Source organism: Oncorhynchus keta, chromosome 26 (genome assembly GCF_023373465.1).
Source record: "Oncorhynchus keta strain PuntledgeMale-10-30-2019 chromosome 26, Oket_V2, whole genome shotgun sequence".
Lineage (NCBI taxonomy): Eukaryota > Metazoa > Chordata > Actinopteri > Salmoniformes > Salmonidae > Oncorhynchus > Oncorhynchus keta.
Window position 1 is genome coordinate 3172007 of NC_068446.1, and position 14608 is coordinate 3186614.

The following is a 14608-nucleotide window of genomic DNA, read 5'->3' on the forward strand; positions in this document are numbered from 1 at the left end:
TGTGTTGATGTTCTCCATATCCACACAGCCACAATCCTCTGCTGTGTTGACGTTAATGTGTTGATGTTCTCCGTATCCACAGCCACAATCCTCTGCTGTGTTGACGTTAATGTGTTGATGTTCTCCGTTGATATCCACAGCCACAATCCTCTGCTGTGTTGACGTTAATGTGTTGATGTTCTCCGTATCCACAGCCACAATCCTCTGCTGTGTTGATGTTAATGTGTTGATGTTCTCCATATCCACAGCCACAATCCTCTGCTGTGTTGACGTTAATGTGTTGATGTTCTCCGTATCCACAGCCACAATCCTCTGGTGTGTTGATGTTAATGTGTTGATGTTCTCCATATCCACAGCCACAATCCTCTGCTGTGTTGATGTTAATGTGTTGATGTTCTCCGTATCCACAGCCACAATGATTTAGCAGTGCATGGTGATCGAACAGTTATATTGTGAGCTTCTAATTCTCAGAGTATAAAATACAACGGACGCTACGAAAGCTCAAACCAAGTTTACTCTTCCCAGAGGGTCAACACAACTGCATCAGACAACAACATTTGACACAAGCACTGATATTTAACCCTCCCTCCTTGGCTGAGTCTCCTCCTACTCATCTGAACAAACATTGTATCTTCATGTATTGTATCGTTATAAGTGATATGGGCCATACACTTTTCTTTGTCCCTCAACGTGACCTGACCTCGACCCCCTTCATCACTAATCCATGGCTCTCTCCCCTTATCAATGTCTGCCATATGTGATCACTTTCCCAACACCCAGTACATTCCCACCATATACTTTCGTCCTACAGAACCATTAACTTCTGACCCTCTAAACCTAAGCACTCAATATTTAAATATGAGACCTGATAATTAACCCTATCCCAAGTTTAAGAGTTAGTACCCAGAATCCATCAATATTCATCAGAGAGTTAGGAAGGGTGAGGTCTGTGAATCCCCCAAAAATGTAATTATAAGATTAACAGAACACACAACAGTATTCATACCTTGGTTTTTGTGGTGAATGTGAATTTAAAAATCTGTTTTGATAATGGTTTTCATACACATACCGTATCCATAATGTAGAGGCCTATGGAATATTCATTGAAGAGGTCAGGGAGGAGGTTGGTAAATGCGATCTGCGAAACATACCAATAAAAAATTGACATACCTTTGTATGCATCCTCGTCTGTATACCTGCAGACACAGACGTGACCAGTTCAGTCATCTGCAGCCAATACAGCCTTCAACATATTCTTATAGCCTTCAACATATTCTTATAGCCTTCAACATATTCTTATAGCCCTCAACATATTCTTATAGCCTTCAACATATTCTTATAGCCTTCAACATATTCTTATAGCCTTCAACATATTCTTATAGCCTTCAACATATTCTTATAGCCTTCAACATATTCTTATAGCCTTCAACATATTCTTATAGCCTTCAACATATTCTTATAGCCTTCAACATATTCTTATAGCCTTCAACATATTCTTATAGCCTTCAACATATTCTTATAGCCTTCAACATATTCTTATAGCCTTCAACATATTCTTATAGCCTTCAACATATTCTTATAGCCTACATATTCTTATAGCCTTCAACATATTCTTATAGCCTTCAACATATTCTTATAGCCTTTAACATATTCTTATAGCCTTCAACATATTCTTATAGCCTACATATTCTTATAGCCTTCAACATATTCTTATAGCCTACATATTCTTATAGCCTTCAACATATTCTTATAGCCTTCAACATATTCTTATAGCCTTCAACATATTCTTATAGCCTTCAACATATTCTTATAGCCTTCAACATATTCTTATAGCCTACATATTCTTATAGCCTTCAACATATTCTTATAGCCTTCAACATATTCTTATAGCCTTCAACATATTCTTATAGCCTTCAACATATTCTTATAGCCTTCAACATATTCTTATAGCCTTCAACATATTCTTATAGCCTTCAACATATTCTTATAGCCCTCAACATATTCTTATAGCCTTCAACATATTCTTATAGCCTTCAACATATTCTTACCTCTTTGTTGATTGATATCCATTGAATTGTGTCCAGTCTCTGTTTTAGAAAAAATTGCACAAATATGAAAAGATAGGTGGTATCACCATTAAACAATATCAATTTAGATCACACAAGGGACAAACCTGAACTGAAAAATGTAAAGATCTACTCAATCAGGGTCGATTCCCGGGACCACCCATACGTAGAATGTATGCACACATGACTGTAAGTCGCTTTGGATAAAAGCGTCTGCTAAATGGCATATATTATTATATTATTAACCTGCTGTCCTTTCAAATTCAAAATCAAAATGTTTCAGTTGGGCAGTTAGGTGCCTGCAAGAACCCCCAGCAGCTAAGGAGGTTCCTTGATGAATCTGACTAGGTATCCCCCTTTCCCTTCTTGGTTGAACCTTTTGGGGTCCATTTTCGGTGCCAAGAACCCTTAGATTATTCGAAGAACTTTGAGGATCTTAGAAGAACCCTTGTTGAACCCATAATTTGTATAGTGCACTTTCTCTTTGAGGCTGGATAAGCTTAGCCAAAGTACCCTTTCTCCCACCTCCACTAGGCTCATGATTTGACCACAGCCTTGGATGGTACTATGGGAGGAACGGAGGCTGTAATCAGACAGGTCTCCTCCCAAGCATCTGGATCTAGGATGTCCGAGTCCAGATGCTTCCCCTCCAGTAACTCAGCCTGATAAGCCAACAATAAAGAGGTCATGTTGAGGTCTTTACTTACTTGGGCTTTGAGTCTTTGTACATTTCTGAAAAATGGAAGCAGTAAAGCCCTCTGCATTTCCAGGGATTGAAGCGCTGGTGTTGTTAGTGACACGACACGAGGGGCTGAGGCGGTGAGCACAGTATAACTCTATAGACGTGAGGCTAGTGGGGCGTTAGCTAGCAAGCAGCTACCTCATGGTGAAGGCGTGCCGTGGCGAGCTCAGTGCTGGAGGCCCTGGGAGGCACTGGGCTTTTACCAGTATTTCCGACATTATCCACTACTGTAGCTACAGGTAGAAAATCAATGGTAAATGTTCCGTAATTGACATAAGCTGTCTCCAATCAATCAATGTTTGGTTGTGCGTGTGTGTTTGCCATGGGGATCGCCTGTGCCAGGGGAGGTGTAGCTCTGTGAATCTTAATCACACAAAACCTATTATTTGGCAAGGAATCGTATTTGTAGATTTTTTTTAATTTTTTAACCTTTATTTAACGAGTCAAGTCAGTTAAGAAAAAAAACTTATTTACACTTATTGACCTCCTTCCCTGGCTGAAAGCTAACGGCGCTGGGCCAATTGTGTGCCGCAATATGGGGCTCCCAATTACAGCTGGCTGTAAAACAGCCTGGAATCGAACCAGGGTCTCTAGTGACACCTCTAACACTGACATGCAGTGCCTTAGACCACTGTGACACTCGGGAGTCCCTCGATAGATCAGTGATTCTACACCTCAAGCTGATCATCTCCAAGAGGTTGTAGTCCAAAAAAAAATGGGTCAATTTAAAGGGAAGAGTCAATGAAACCAACCATGCAAGTATATTGTTGGGAGTTCTGTGGGTAGCCCTGGCCAGGAGTTGAACCCTAGTCTCTATGTGTTTGGTGCGTGTTTCATTGTGTTCATTATTTCCTGCCACTATGGCCCTCATCTCTCTCTCTCTCCTCTTCTGTCATTGCCCTCTGTGGTGCATCTAATCCTCTATCTAATCAGTCTGTAGAAATAACACACAGCCCTCTGATCCCTTAGCCCATAACAACATGACAAAAAAACCACACAAACACGTATGCACACGCACACACACACACAAACACACACACACACACACACACACACACACACACACACACACACACACACACACACACACACACACACAGGTGCACGCACATATGCACACACAAAACACATGCAATCAGGTTACATGAGTATGACCATAAAGAAATAAACAGAACAGAGAGAAGACAGGTCCCTTGGCAATGAATTAGCCTGCTGCATTCTGAACTACAGTATTTCACTGTCTAGTATGATAATGTATTGAACACTCTTTTAGTGTAAACTTTCATTGTGTCTTTGTTCTTTAATAACTATTGCAACGCACTGTATCAGGGGCATCATGCAACCCAAAAATATGATCGGGCACAAAGTACGTGAGGATGGCTGGGGGGTGTTCTGGAGGGTGCTTGTGCTACCCGTCCGTAAGTTGGAGAATTTTGCAAATTTCAAACACTTGAAACAGATTTTCCCTGCGTTCTAGAGCCATAATTATAATGCTTAAATCTTTGTAAAAAATATCTGTACTTTTTTTTCCTGCATATCTAAGCATACCTCTTGAGCTGTCTATCCTCCTGACTGGTGGTTATTTTTCATGAAACTAAATATGCTTCTCTGCATCTCTGCTCAAATCTGGGTAACATATTGAAAGGAATGTGAGTCTTATTCAGTACATTTAGTTATTACTTGCTTTTCTAAAGTCTACCAACCTGGCCAGCAGGAATGTCAGCTAAAATAGTTAGACAAGCTGGCTACTCTACCTTGATTGATAGCCTGAAAAGGCTCCTTGGTAGCTAGTTATGAGGTTAGGTGATTGAGAACCAATCTGGGCCAGCTAAGCCAACTTCAGGAAATTGCTAAGTGGCTCGTGGTATTACAGAGAAAAAACAAACACATTTTTTTGTTCAAAATAAGAAACAGGACGATTCTGAGGGGGCAAGAGCCCCTGTGCCCCATATGGGACTGATGCCTCTGATCTGGAGAACTGAAGGAATTCTGCAATTTTGCAATGCTGTAGTTCTGTCTGATTATTCTACTGTATGTGAGGGGAGAATGAACTGGCGACCCTCCTGTGTTCTGCCTGGGATAAGGAATTTGGGTAAAAGTATCTCCTCTCTGCTCCATGACCCGGAAACCGATAAGTGGTTGAGTGGTCGAGGACTGTCATATCGTTAGTAGGCAAACAGAATACGGTCCTCCCCTCCTCGATAGCCTCCTTTTGGCTTGGAAGAACCAGTGTATCATACTGCGGAAGAGTTTTGATATCTCCCACACCCTCTTTGAATCAGCTGTTGTATTGTCAGAGAGCAATATGCTACATATCTATAAAATGTTCTTAATTTGTTTTTATCACTGTACACAGTTATTTTGGGATTGCACCCCTGTAAATGTAATTTGCCTGACAGAGTGGAGAAGGATCGTCTCATTTCAAACAAGTGCATTTCCGTCCACGTTCCCTCTCCTCGGTTACCTTTGATCCTTTTCAAAAGGAGGCGAGAGATGACGGAGGAGAGAGAGGACGCAGGAGGTGAGCAAATCTAGTTGAGACAATACCTACAGGCTACCAGCTCTGGTGGCTCCTCCTTCACACCCTCAGGACTGGCCTATGATTGGTTGATCTGTTTCTCAGGTTACATCTTCAGGAACTGTACGAAGGATGGCTGGACAGAGCTGTACCCTACATATGAGGAGGCCTGTGAGTTCGCAGAGGAGACAGAGACAGGATCAGAGGTTAGAGATATCACATCACTCACATACTGTACATTCTCTTTTAATCACTCTGTTATTCAGTCACTCATTGAAATGTTCCACTTTCAATTTTGTTCTGTGGGGGAAGGAATGTGATTGGTTGAGGACAGAAGGACTGATTCTGCCATTAGAAACAAATTGAACGAGGAAACCTCTAATGAACTATTCAGTCATGTGCTTGTTTGAATTATCTGGGCTGTACTGTACTCTCATTCCAACAGACCCATTTCCCAGGCGCATCATCCTTTATTCATATAAAAAAAATGTTTTATTGAATTCTCTGTGGTCTATATTAAAGCACAATTAATTGAATATAACAGGATTTTAAATTAAATATCGGTGCACAAGTTCTACTTAAAACTTTAACGGATGGCTTTTCGTGGGACAACCCACCTAGGACGCTAACAAGCCAGTGAGGCAAGGTAAAGTATTACAAAAAGATAAAGCCAGAAGAATAATATACTTGTTGAGAAAGCAATCAGTGTTGTGTGTTTTCCTCGGTCATCGTTCATTCTCTGCAAAGTTTTTCCAGGTCCAGAGATCAGTGTATAGCTACAGTGCCTTTTGAAAGTATTAACACCCCTTGACTTTTTCCACATGTTGTTGTTACAAAGTGGGATAAAATTGATATTTTTTTTTGTCAATGATCTATCTACACAAAATACTCTGTATTTTAAAAATGGAGGAACAATTATTTTTATTGTTTTAATTAATGGAAAATAAAACAAATATATATTGATATGACTGAATCAGTTTTTCCCTGTGATTAGCTCTATTCCTTTTCTTTTTATCCTAAAAAAATCCATACCCATACCATGATGCAACCACCATCATTCTTGAAAATGTTGTGTTGGAACAATGTTGTGTGCAAACCTAACGCTTTGTATTCAGGACAAAAGGTTTACTTTGCAGCATTCATTTATGTTAGTATTGTGGAGTAACTGCAATGTTGTTGATCCATCCTCAGTTATCCCCTATCACAAACATTAAACTGTGTAACTGTTGGTGAAATCGCTGAGTGGTTTCCTTCCTCTCCGGCAACTTATTTAGGAAGGGCTCCTCTATCTTTGTAGTGACTGGATGTATTAATACACCATCCAAAGTGTAAGATGAATAACTGCATTATGTTCAAAGGGATATACAATGCCTGCTTTATTTACCCATCTACCAATAGGTGCCCTTCTTTGCGATCCATAGGAAAGTTCCCTCATCTTTGTGGTTGAATCTTTGCTTGAAATTCACTGCTCGACGCAGGGACCTTACAGATAGTTAGTTGTATGTGTGGAGTACAGAGATGGGGTAGTCATTTAAAATGTTAAACACTATTATTGCACTCAGAGTGAGTCCATGCAACTTATTACAGTGCATTTGGAAAGTATACAGACGCCTTTACTTTTTCCACATTTTGTTACGTTACTGCCTTATTCTAAAATAGATGAATTAGTTTTTTCCCCTTGTCAACCTACACACAATACCCCATGATGACAAAGTGAAAACAGGTTTTTAGAAATGTTTGCATTTCAAGGGGTCTGAATATTTTTCACAGCATTTTTACTCCTGAACTTGTTTAGGCCATAACAAAAGAGTTGAATACGTCTCAAGACATTTAGGCTTTTCATTTTTTTATGAATTTGAAAAAAATGTACTGTTTTCTAAAACATATTTCCACTTTGACGTTATGGGGTGTTTGATCAGTGACACAAAATCTCAATTTAATCCATTTTAAATTCAGGCTGTAACACAACAAAATTAGAACGTTTTCCTTTCGATTGTGGATTTCTGTGAAACAACAGCTGTCTGTGACCAGGCAAAAACAACTCTCCAAGCCAAACCTTCATACCATAACTGCTAACCGCTACACAGCTCAGATCTAGCTACTAGAACTAAAGTGTTAGTAAACACACAATCCAATCCATATGTTGGATAACCTTAGCCAGCTATCTAAAATAAATAGCATTACTCTCTGTTTGATCTCTCTCTCTCTCGCTCTCTCTCTCTCTCTCTCTCTCTCTCTCTCTCTCTCTCTCTCTCTCTCTCTCTCTTGGTAGCGGTGAGATCCATGATCTTCCTAGGTTTTGTATTGAAGTCAATGTACCCACAGATGGAAAATAGCTGTCTTCAGATGGAAAATAGCTGTCTTCAGATGGAAAATAGCTGTCTTCAGATGGAAAATAGCTGTCTTCAGATGGAAAATAGCTGTCTTCAGATGTAAAATAGCTGTCTTCAGATGGAAAATAGTCTTCCGGCTACTCCATTGTGTTACGATAGAGACACTCCCCAGACAGAAACCCAACAATACCTCTCCTGTCTGGATAAGTTAGTTTGCTAAGCTGACGTTGTTTTATCTACTTGTCAGTATATGATAATTATATAAATATATGATTGAGTATATGCAGGCAAGGTATTGATGGTATTTGAAGTTTTTACATTTTTTGCAACTGTAAAAAACTTCAAACAGAAAAACCTTATTTACATAAGTATTCAGACCTTTTGCTATGCGACTCAAAAATGGAGCTCAGGTGCATCCTGTTTCCATTGATCATCCTTGAACTCTTTATACAACTTGATTTGAGTCCACCTGTGGTAAATTATACTGATTGGACATGATTTGGAAAGGCACACGCCTGTCTATATAAGGTCCCACAGTTGACAAGGAATGTTAGAGCAAAAACCAAGCCACGAGGTCTAAGAAATTGTCCTAGAGCTCCGAGACAGGATTGTGTTGAGGCACAGATCTGGGGATGGGTACCAAAATATTTATGCAGGCTTGAAGATCCCCAAGAACACAGTAGACGCCATCATTCTTAAACGGAAGAAGCTTGGAACAACCAGACTCTTCCTAGAGCTGACCACCCGGCCAAACTGAGCAATTGGGGGAGAAGAGCCTTGGTCAGGGAGGGGACCAAGATCCCGATGGTCACTCTGACAGAGCTCCAGAGTTCCTCTGTGGAGATGGGAGAACCTTCCAGAAGGACAACCTTCTCTGCAGCACTCTACCAATCAGGCCTGTATGGTAAAGTGGCCAGACGGAAGCCACTCCTCAGTAAAAGGCACATGACAACCCGTTTGGAGTTTGCCAAAAAGCACGTAAAGGACTCTCAGACAATGAAAAAAAAGATTTTCTGGTCTGATGAAACCACAATCGCCTGAATGCAAAGTGTCACATCTGGAGGAAACCTAGCACCATCCCTACGGTGAAGCATGGTGGTGGAAGCTGTGGGGATGTTTTTCAGCGGCATGGACTGGGAGACTAGTCAGGATCGAGGGAAAGATGAACGGAGCAATTTACAGAGAGATACTTGATGAAAACCTGCTCCAAAGCGATCAGGACCTCAGACTGGGGCTAAGGTTCACCTTCCAACAGGACAACGACCCTAAGCATACAGCCAAGACAACACAGGAGTAGCTTCGAGACAAGTCTCTAAATGTCCTTGAGTGGCCCAGCCAGAGCCCGGACTTGAACCCGATTTAACATCTCTGGAGAGACCTGAAAAGGGCTGTGCAGCGACGCTCCCCATCCAACCTGACAGAGCTTTAGAGGATCTGTAGAGAAGAATGGGAGAAACTCCCCAAATACAGGTGTGCCAAGTTTGTAGCGTCATACCCAAGAAGACTCGAGACTGTCATCGCTGAAAAAGGTGCTTCAATAATGTATTAAGTAAAGATTCTGAATACTTATGTAAATATGATATTTCTTAAACCTGTTTTTTATTTGTCATTATGGCGCATTGTGTATAGATTGATGAGGGATTGGCGCCGTCCTCAGATAATCGCATGGTGTGCTTTCGCCGTAAAGCCTTTTTGAAATCTGACATAGTGGCTGGATTAACAAGAAGTTAAGCTTTATTTAGATGTATTACACTTGTGAATTTATGAAAGTTAAATATTTATAATTCTGTAGTTTTGAATTTCGCGCTCTGCAATTTCACAGGATGTTGGCCAGGTGGGACGCTACTGTCCTGCCCATAAGATGTTAATCCATTTTAGAATAAGGCTGTAACGTAACAAAATGTGGATAAAGTCAAGGGGTCTGAATACTTTCCAAATGCACCGGCCTTTTTGGTTTTCAACGTCACTTGCACACCATTTTTCTATCTGTACTGTTTTGTCTTTCAATAGTTTTCTTTGGTGCAAATGAATGAACCTCCCCCCAAATACTAAAACCAGTACTTCATGTTTCTTTTTGACCTTTTTGACCTTTTCTCCTGTTGATTTCCAGACAACGTACTTTTTGACCATCAGTCAGGTGTACACTGCTGGATACGCCACCTCCCTCATCTCCCTCATATCAGCCATTTTTGTCTTCGCTGTGTTCAGGTAACACTAGGACATACTCAGTCCAATATTAGTTCCTAAGAGATACACAGATACATGATAAATAGATAACACTGTAAGAATGGACTGCATTCATATAGGTATTATAGATTATAATGGTACATTATATATTGTATGGGAATATATTTGCAAAATGGACCCTCTAAACTCGCCGGACAGGAAATTAGGTCAGTTTAATAAGAAGTTAACTCACCCGTACAGGAAGTTCCACTGTACCAGGAACTACATCCACATCAACCTCTTCTCCTCGTTCATCCTGAGAGCCAGTGCCGTCTTCATCAAGGATGGGGTTCTCTTTGCTGATGAGAACTTCGACCACTGCTTCATGTCCACTGTGAGTGCCATGATGTCATCAACAAAGGACACTTACTACACAGGATTTAATGTGCCAAAACTGTCTCTAACTCCCTGTGACTCATACCTCTTACACCACCATATACAGAATTTAGATATTCTATACCGTATCTACATTAACTTCATGTAAGTTCATAGAGTATCCCATCCATCTATACTAAGTTCCTGAAACTTTGTAAGTCTTCATCCTAGCACTTTCCTCCATTGAATGTCATTGCCTTCAGAGTGTATGACTCATCTTGTTGTATGGGAACAGTGTGAGATGGTGAACACATTTTAAGTTATTGAAACGAGTCCGTGAGAGAGCGAGTCGAGACTTTCTCCTCAGTATATTTTATGCTGATACATGCTTCTAAACAGAGCGAGTCGTCCAGTTGAGAGAGTTGAGTTGTTGAGAGGGCTGTGTGTACAGACAAGGCGATGGGGAATTCTATACTTAGAAAGTAAATCCAGAGAGGAGATCGAGGCAATAGAGTCAACTATAGAAAGGTGTGAAAGTGTGATTGTGTCTCAGGGAGTCATTGGCATGGTGGATGGGGAACCCGAGGGTGAAGGGGAGGGGTGGAGGTGGCAGTGTGCAGAAATTGGGATATGCATGGGTTTTTGTGGAACTCATACACTTGTGTAAGCCTCATTAAAACTACAAAAGTGTCAGTGAACCGGAACAGATGAACCGGAATGACATTTACTCTCACGGCTGGCCAAAAATAACTATGTGGCAGCCACGCCCCTACTTAAGCCACACCTCCAGTCTTCTGATCTGACTCACTGGGTCATATCTCAATATCCCAGCATCAACAACATTTGCCTTTTTAAAGAAAACAATTCAACAACTAAGTGACCCAGTGCCTGTAACCCAGCAACTGGGTCAGCCAAACAACACAGCATTGTGTGTGTGTGTGTGTGTGTGTGTGTGTGTGTGTGTGTGTGTGTGTTGTGTTCCCCTGCAGACGGCGTGTAAATCAGCAGTGGTGTTCTTCCAGTTCAGCATCCTGGCTAACTACTTCTGGTTGCTGGTCGAGGGCATGTACCTCCAGACCCTCCTTGCCCTCACCTTTGTCTCACACAATAAGTACTTCTGGTGGTACACACTCATCGGCTGGGGTAGGTGACCTTTCTCAATCTGTCCTCGTTCTTTCTATCGCTCTCCCTCTTTCTGTCTTTCGCACACACACCTATCTCTCTTTTCACATTCACTCTCTCTCTTTTTCTCTCTTCCCTTCTTCCCATCCTGCTGATGTTTGTCTCTGTGTCTGTTAGGTCTCCCAACCACAATATTGTTGGTGTGGGTTCTGACACGAAACTTCTATGATAACAGAGGGTAAGTATGGAAACTAGCATTTGCTTTGAATTTACTCTGAATTGATATTGTCATGTAGCCTAAAAATTCATACATGAATCCTAATGTAATACCATTGGAGATTGGTTATAATACGGTACTGTCTGATATCATCTTGTTCTGTCCCAATGTAGTTGCTGGGATGATACCGATGTGGCCTTCATTTGGTGGATTATCAAAGGGCCTATAACTGCATCACTGCTGGTGAATAGCCTAACACTCACCTAACCCTAACCTCAAATCTAACCCTGACCGTGGTCTCCACCCTAAACCTACCCTTAGCCTCAACTCCAGCCCTAACCCACCCTTTTGTTGTAAAGTATTCCGCCCTAACTCATCCTCTTTCTCCACTGTTTAAGGTCAACTTCATCATCTTCATTAATGTGATCCGTATTCTGGTCCAGAAGCTAAAATCTCCCGGTGTCGGGGACACAACACAGGCCACTTCATGTGAGCCCCCCTCCTCCTCACACACACACACACACACACACACACACACACACACACACACACACACACACACACAATGATGGTTCAGTGACCACGCTTGCGTGATGAGTAAATCTCAGACCAGAACAGTTGTAATGGCTCCCTCAACAAATGCCTCCGCATTGGCCAAGAGTGTTAATTGCTGTTTGTGTGTGCGCGTGTGTGTGTGTGTGTGTGTGTGTGTGTGTGTGTGTGTGTGTGTGTGTGTGTGTGTGTGTGTGTGTGTGTGTGTGTGTGTGTGTGTGTGTGTGTGTGTGTGTGTGTGTGTGTGTGTGTGCGCAGGAGGCTGGCTAAGTCCACCCTGTTCCTGATCCCTCTGTTTGGGATGCATTACATGGTGTTTGCCTTCCTACCAGAGACCACAGGAGAGGAGGCACGCATCTTCATAGAGCTGGGTCTGGGATCCTTCCAGGTAGATGTGTGTGTGCGTGAGTGCCCGTATCGCCTGCCTGCTCACATGTGTGTGTGTGCAACGTACAGAATGTGACGTGCAACGTGTGTTGGGGACGACGCTGTCTGAATAAGTGTATTTTGACGTAATACAGTTGAAGTTGGAAGTTTACATAAACTTAGGTTGGAGTCATTAAAGCTCGTTTTTCATCAATGGGAGCAATCTGGCAAATGCCCGACGGTATCACTGTACAAACAATAGTACCCAAGTATAAACACCACGGGGCCGTCATACCGCTCAGGAAGGAGACGTGTTCTGTCTCTTAGAAATGAATGTACTTTGGTGCAAAAAGTGCAAATCAATCCCAGAACAACTGCAAAGGACATTGTGAAGATGCTGGAGGAAACAGGTACAAAAGCTTGGTTGCAAATGGGTCTTCCAAATGGACAATGACCCCAAGCATACTTTCAAACTTGTGGCAAAATGGCTTAAGGACAACAAAGTCAAGGTATTGGAGTGGCCATCACAAAGCCCTGATCTCAATCCTATAGAACATTTGTGGGCAGAACTGAAAAAGTGTGTGCGAGCAAGGAGGCCTACAAACCTGACTCAGTTACACCAGCTCTGTCAGGAGGAATGGGACAAAATTCACCCAACTTATTGTGGGAAGCTTGTGGAAGGCTACCTGAAACGTTTGACCCAAGTTAAACAATTGAAAGTCAATGCTACCCAAATACTAATTGTGTGTATGTAAACTTCTGACCCACTGGGAATGTGATGAAAGAAATAAAAGTCTCTCTACTATTATTCTGACATTTCACATTCTTAAAATAAAGTGGTGATCCTAACTGACCTAAAACAGGGAATTTTTACTTGGATTAAATGTCAGAAATTGTCAAAAACTGAGTTTAAATGTATTTGGCTAAGGTGTATGCAAACTTCCGACTTCAGCTGTATATGATCTTGTAATAACGTAGCTAGTCAAAATGGCCTGATGTACAGTACAACTCACTTTCTATTCCTTCTTCTTAGGGCTTTGTTGTGGCTCTGCTCTACTGTTTCCTGAATGGAGAAGTAAGCAGGGGGGTTACCAACATAATTAGAATGACAGAATTAGAACTTTGATTGAATAACACTCAGTGTTCTTACTGAGGAGACGAAGATGAAAATCCAAAATTCTTATCGACTGCTTTCTCAAGTCTCTAATGTCCAGATTATCTTAAGTACTGTACCTCATGTACAGACCTCTCAATGTGCTTTTAAATTAGAGCTTTTCTCTCTCCCTCGCTCTCTCTCCCCCCATCAATTCTCTCTCCTCCCAACTACATCACTCTCTCTGACTGTGTGTGTGTGTGTGTGTGTGTGTGTGTGTGTGTGTGTGTGTGTGTGTGTGTGTGTGTGTGTGTGTGTGTGTGTGTGTGTGTGTGTGTGTGTGTGTGTGTGTGTGTGTGTGTGTGTGTGTGTGTGTGTGTGTGTGTGTGTGTGTGTGTGTGTGTGTGTGTGTGTGTGTGTGCGTCTAGGTGCAGGCGGAGCTGAAGAAGCGTCTGTGGAAGTGGCAGACCCAGGGCTATATGAGCTACAGTAGGAGAAGACGCACCCTATTCACAGAGAGCTCCACCGTCACACAGATCTCTGTGCTGGAGAAGTCCTCCCCCAAGGAACTGCCCTGCATCAGTGACTCACACACACCGACACACACACCGACACACACACACACACACACAGCTCTGTCTCAATCTGTGACGACACACACACCCTAACACACAACTCTGATTCCACCTGCACTGACACACACACTGTCTGAGTGAACAAAAATGAAACGTCTCTCTTTTCCTTCTCCTTCTCCTGCAATCCCCAAATATCAGATAGAACTGTCTCTAGAGAGGTCTCTCTTTGACTGTTGTTCTATAGATTGTTGTTCTATAGACAACATCTGTTGTGTTGACTGATTGGCTTGGCTGGGAGGTTCCATAGACTGACGAAGAACTCTACAGGAAAATCCTTGAGTCCCTATATTACAATTGCCACAGTTTGACCAGATTCCCAACTGAAGCAACCCTTATAGTATCTACAATATACAGTATATTTCATAGTACAATGATATACACAGCCTTGTGTGTCAGGGCATTTTGAACTGTGCTGTGGTTGGG

General features: G+C 41.9%; 1 pseudogene; it reads left to right on the plus strand.

Moving 5' to 3' along the window:
• The window catches only part of LOC118358610 (pituitary adenylate cyclase-activating polypeptide type I receptor-like), a 36364-nt pseudogene extending 22018 nt beyond the window's left edge, over nt 1-14346 (plus strand).
• The last annotated feature ends 262 nt before the right edge of the window (nt 14347-14608 follow it).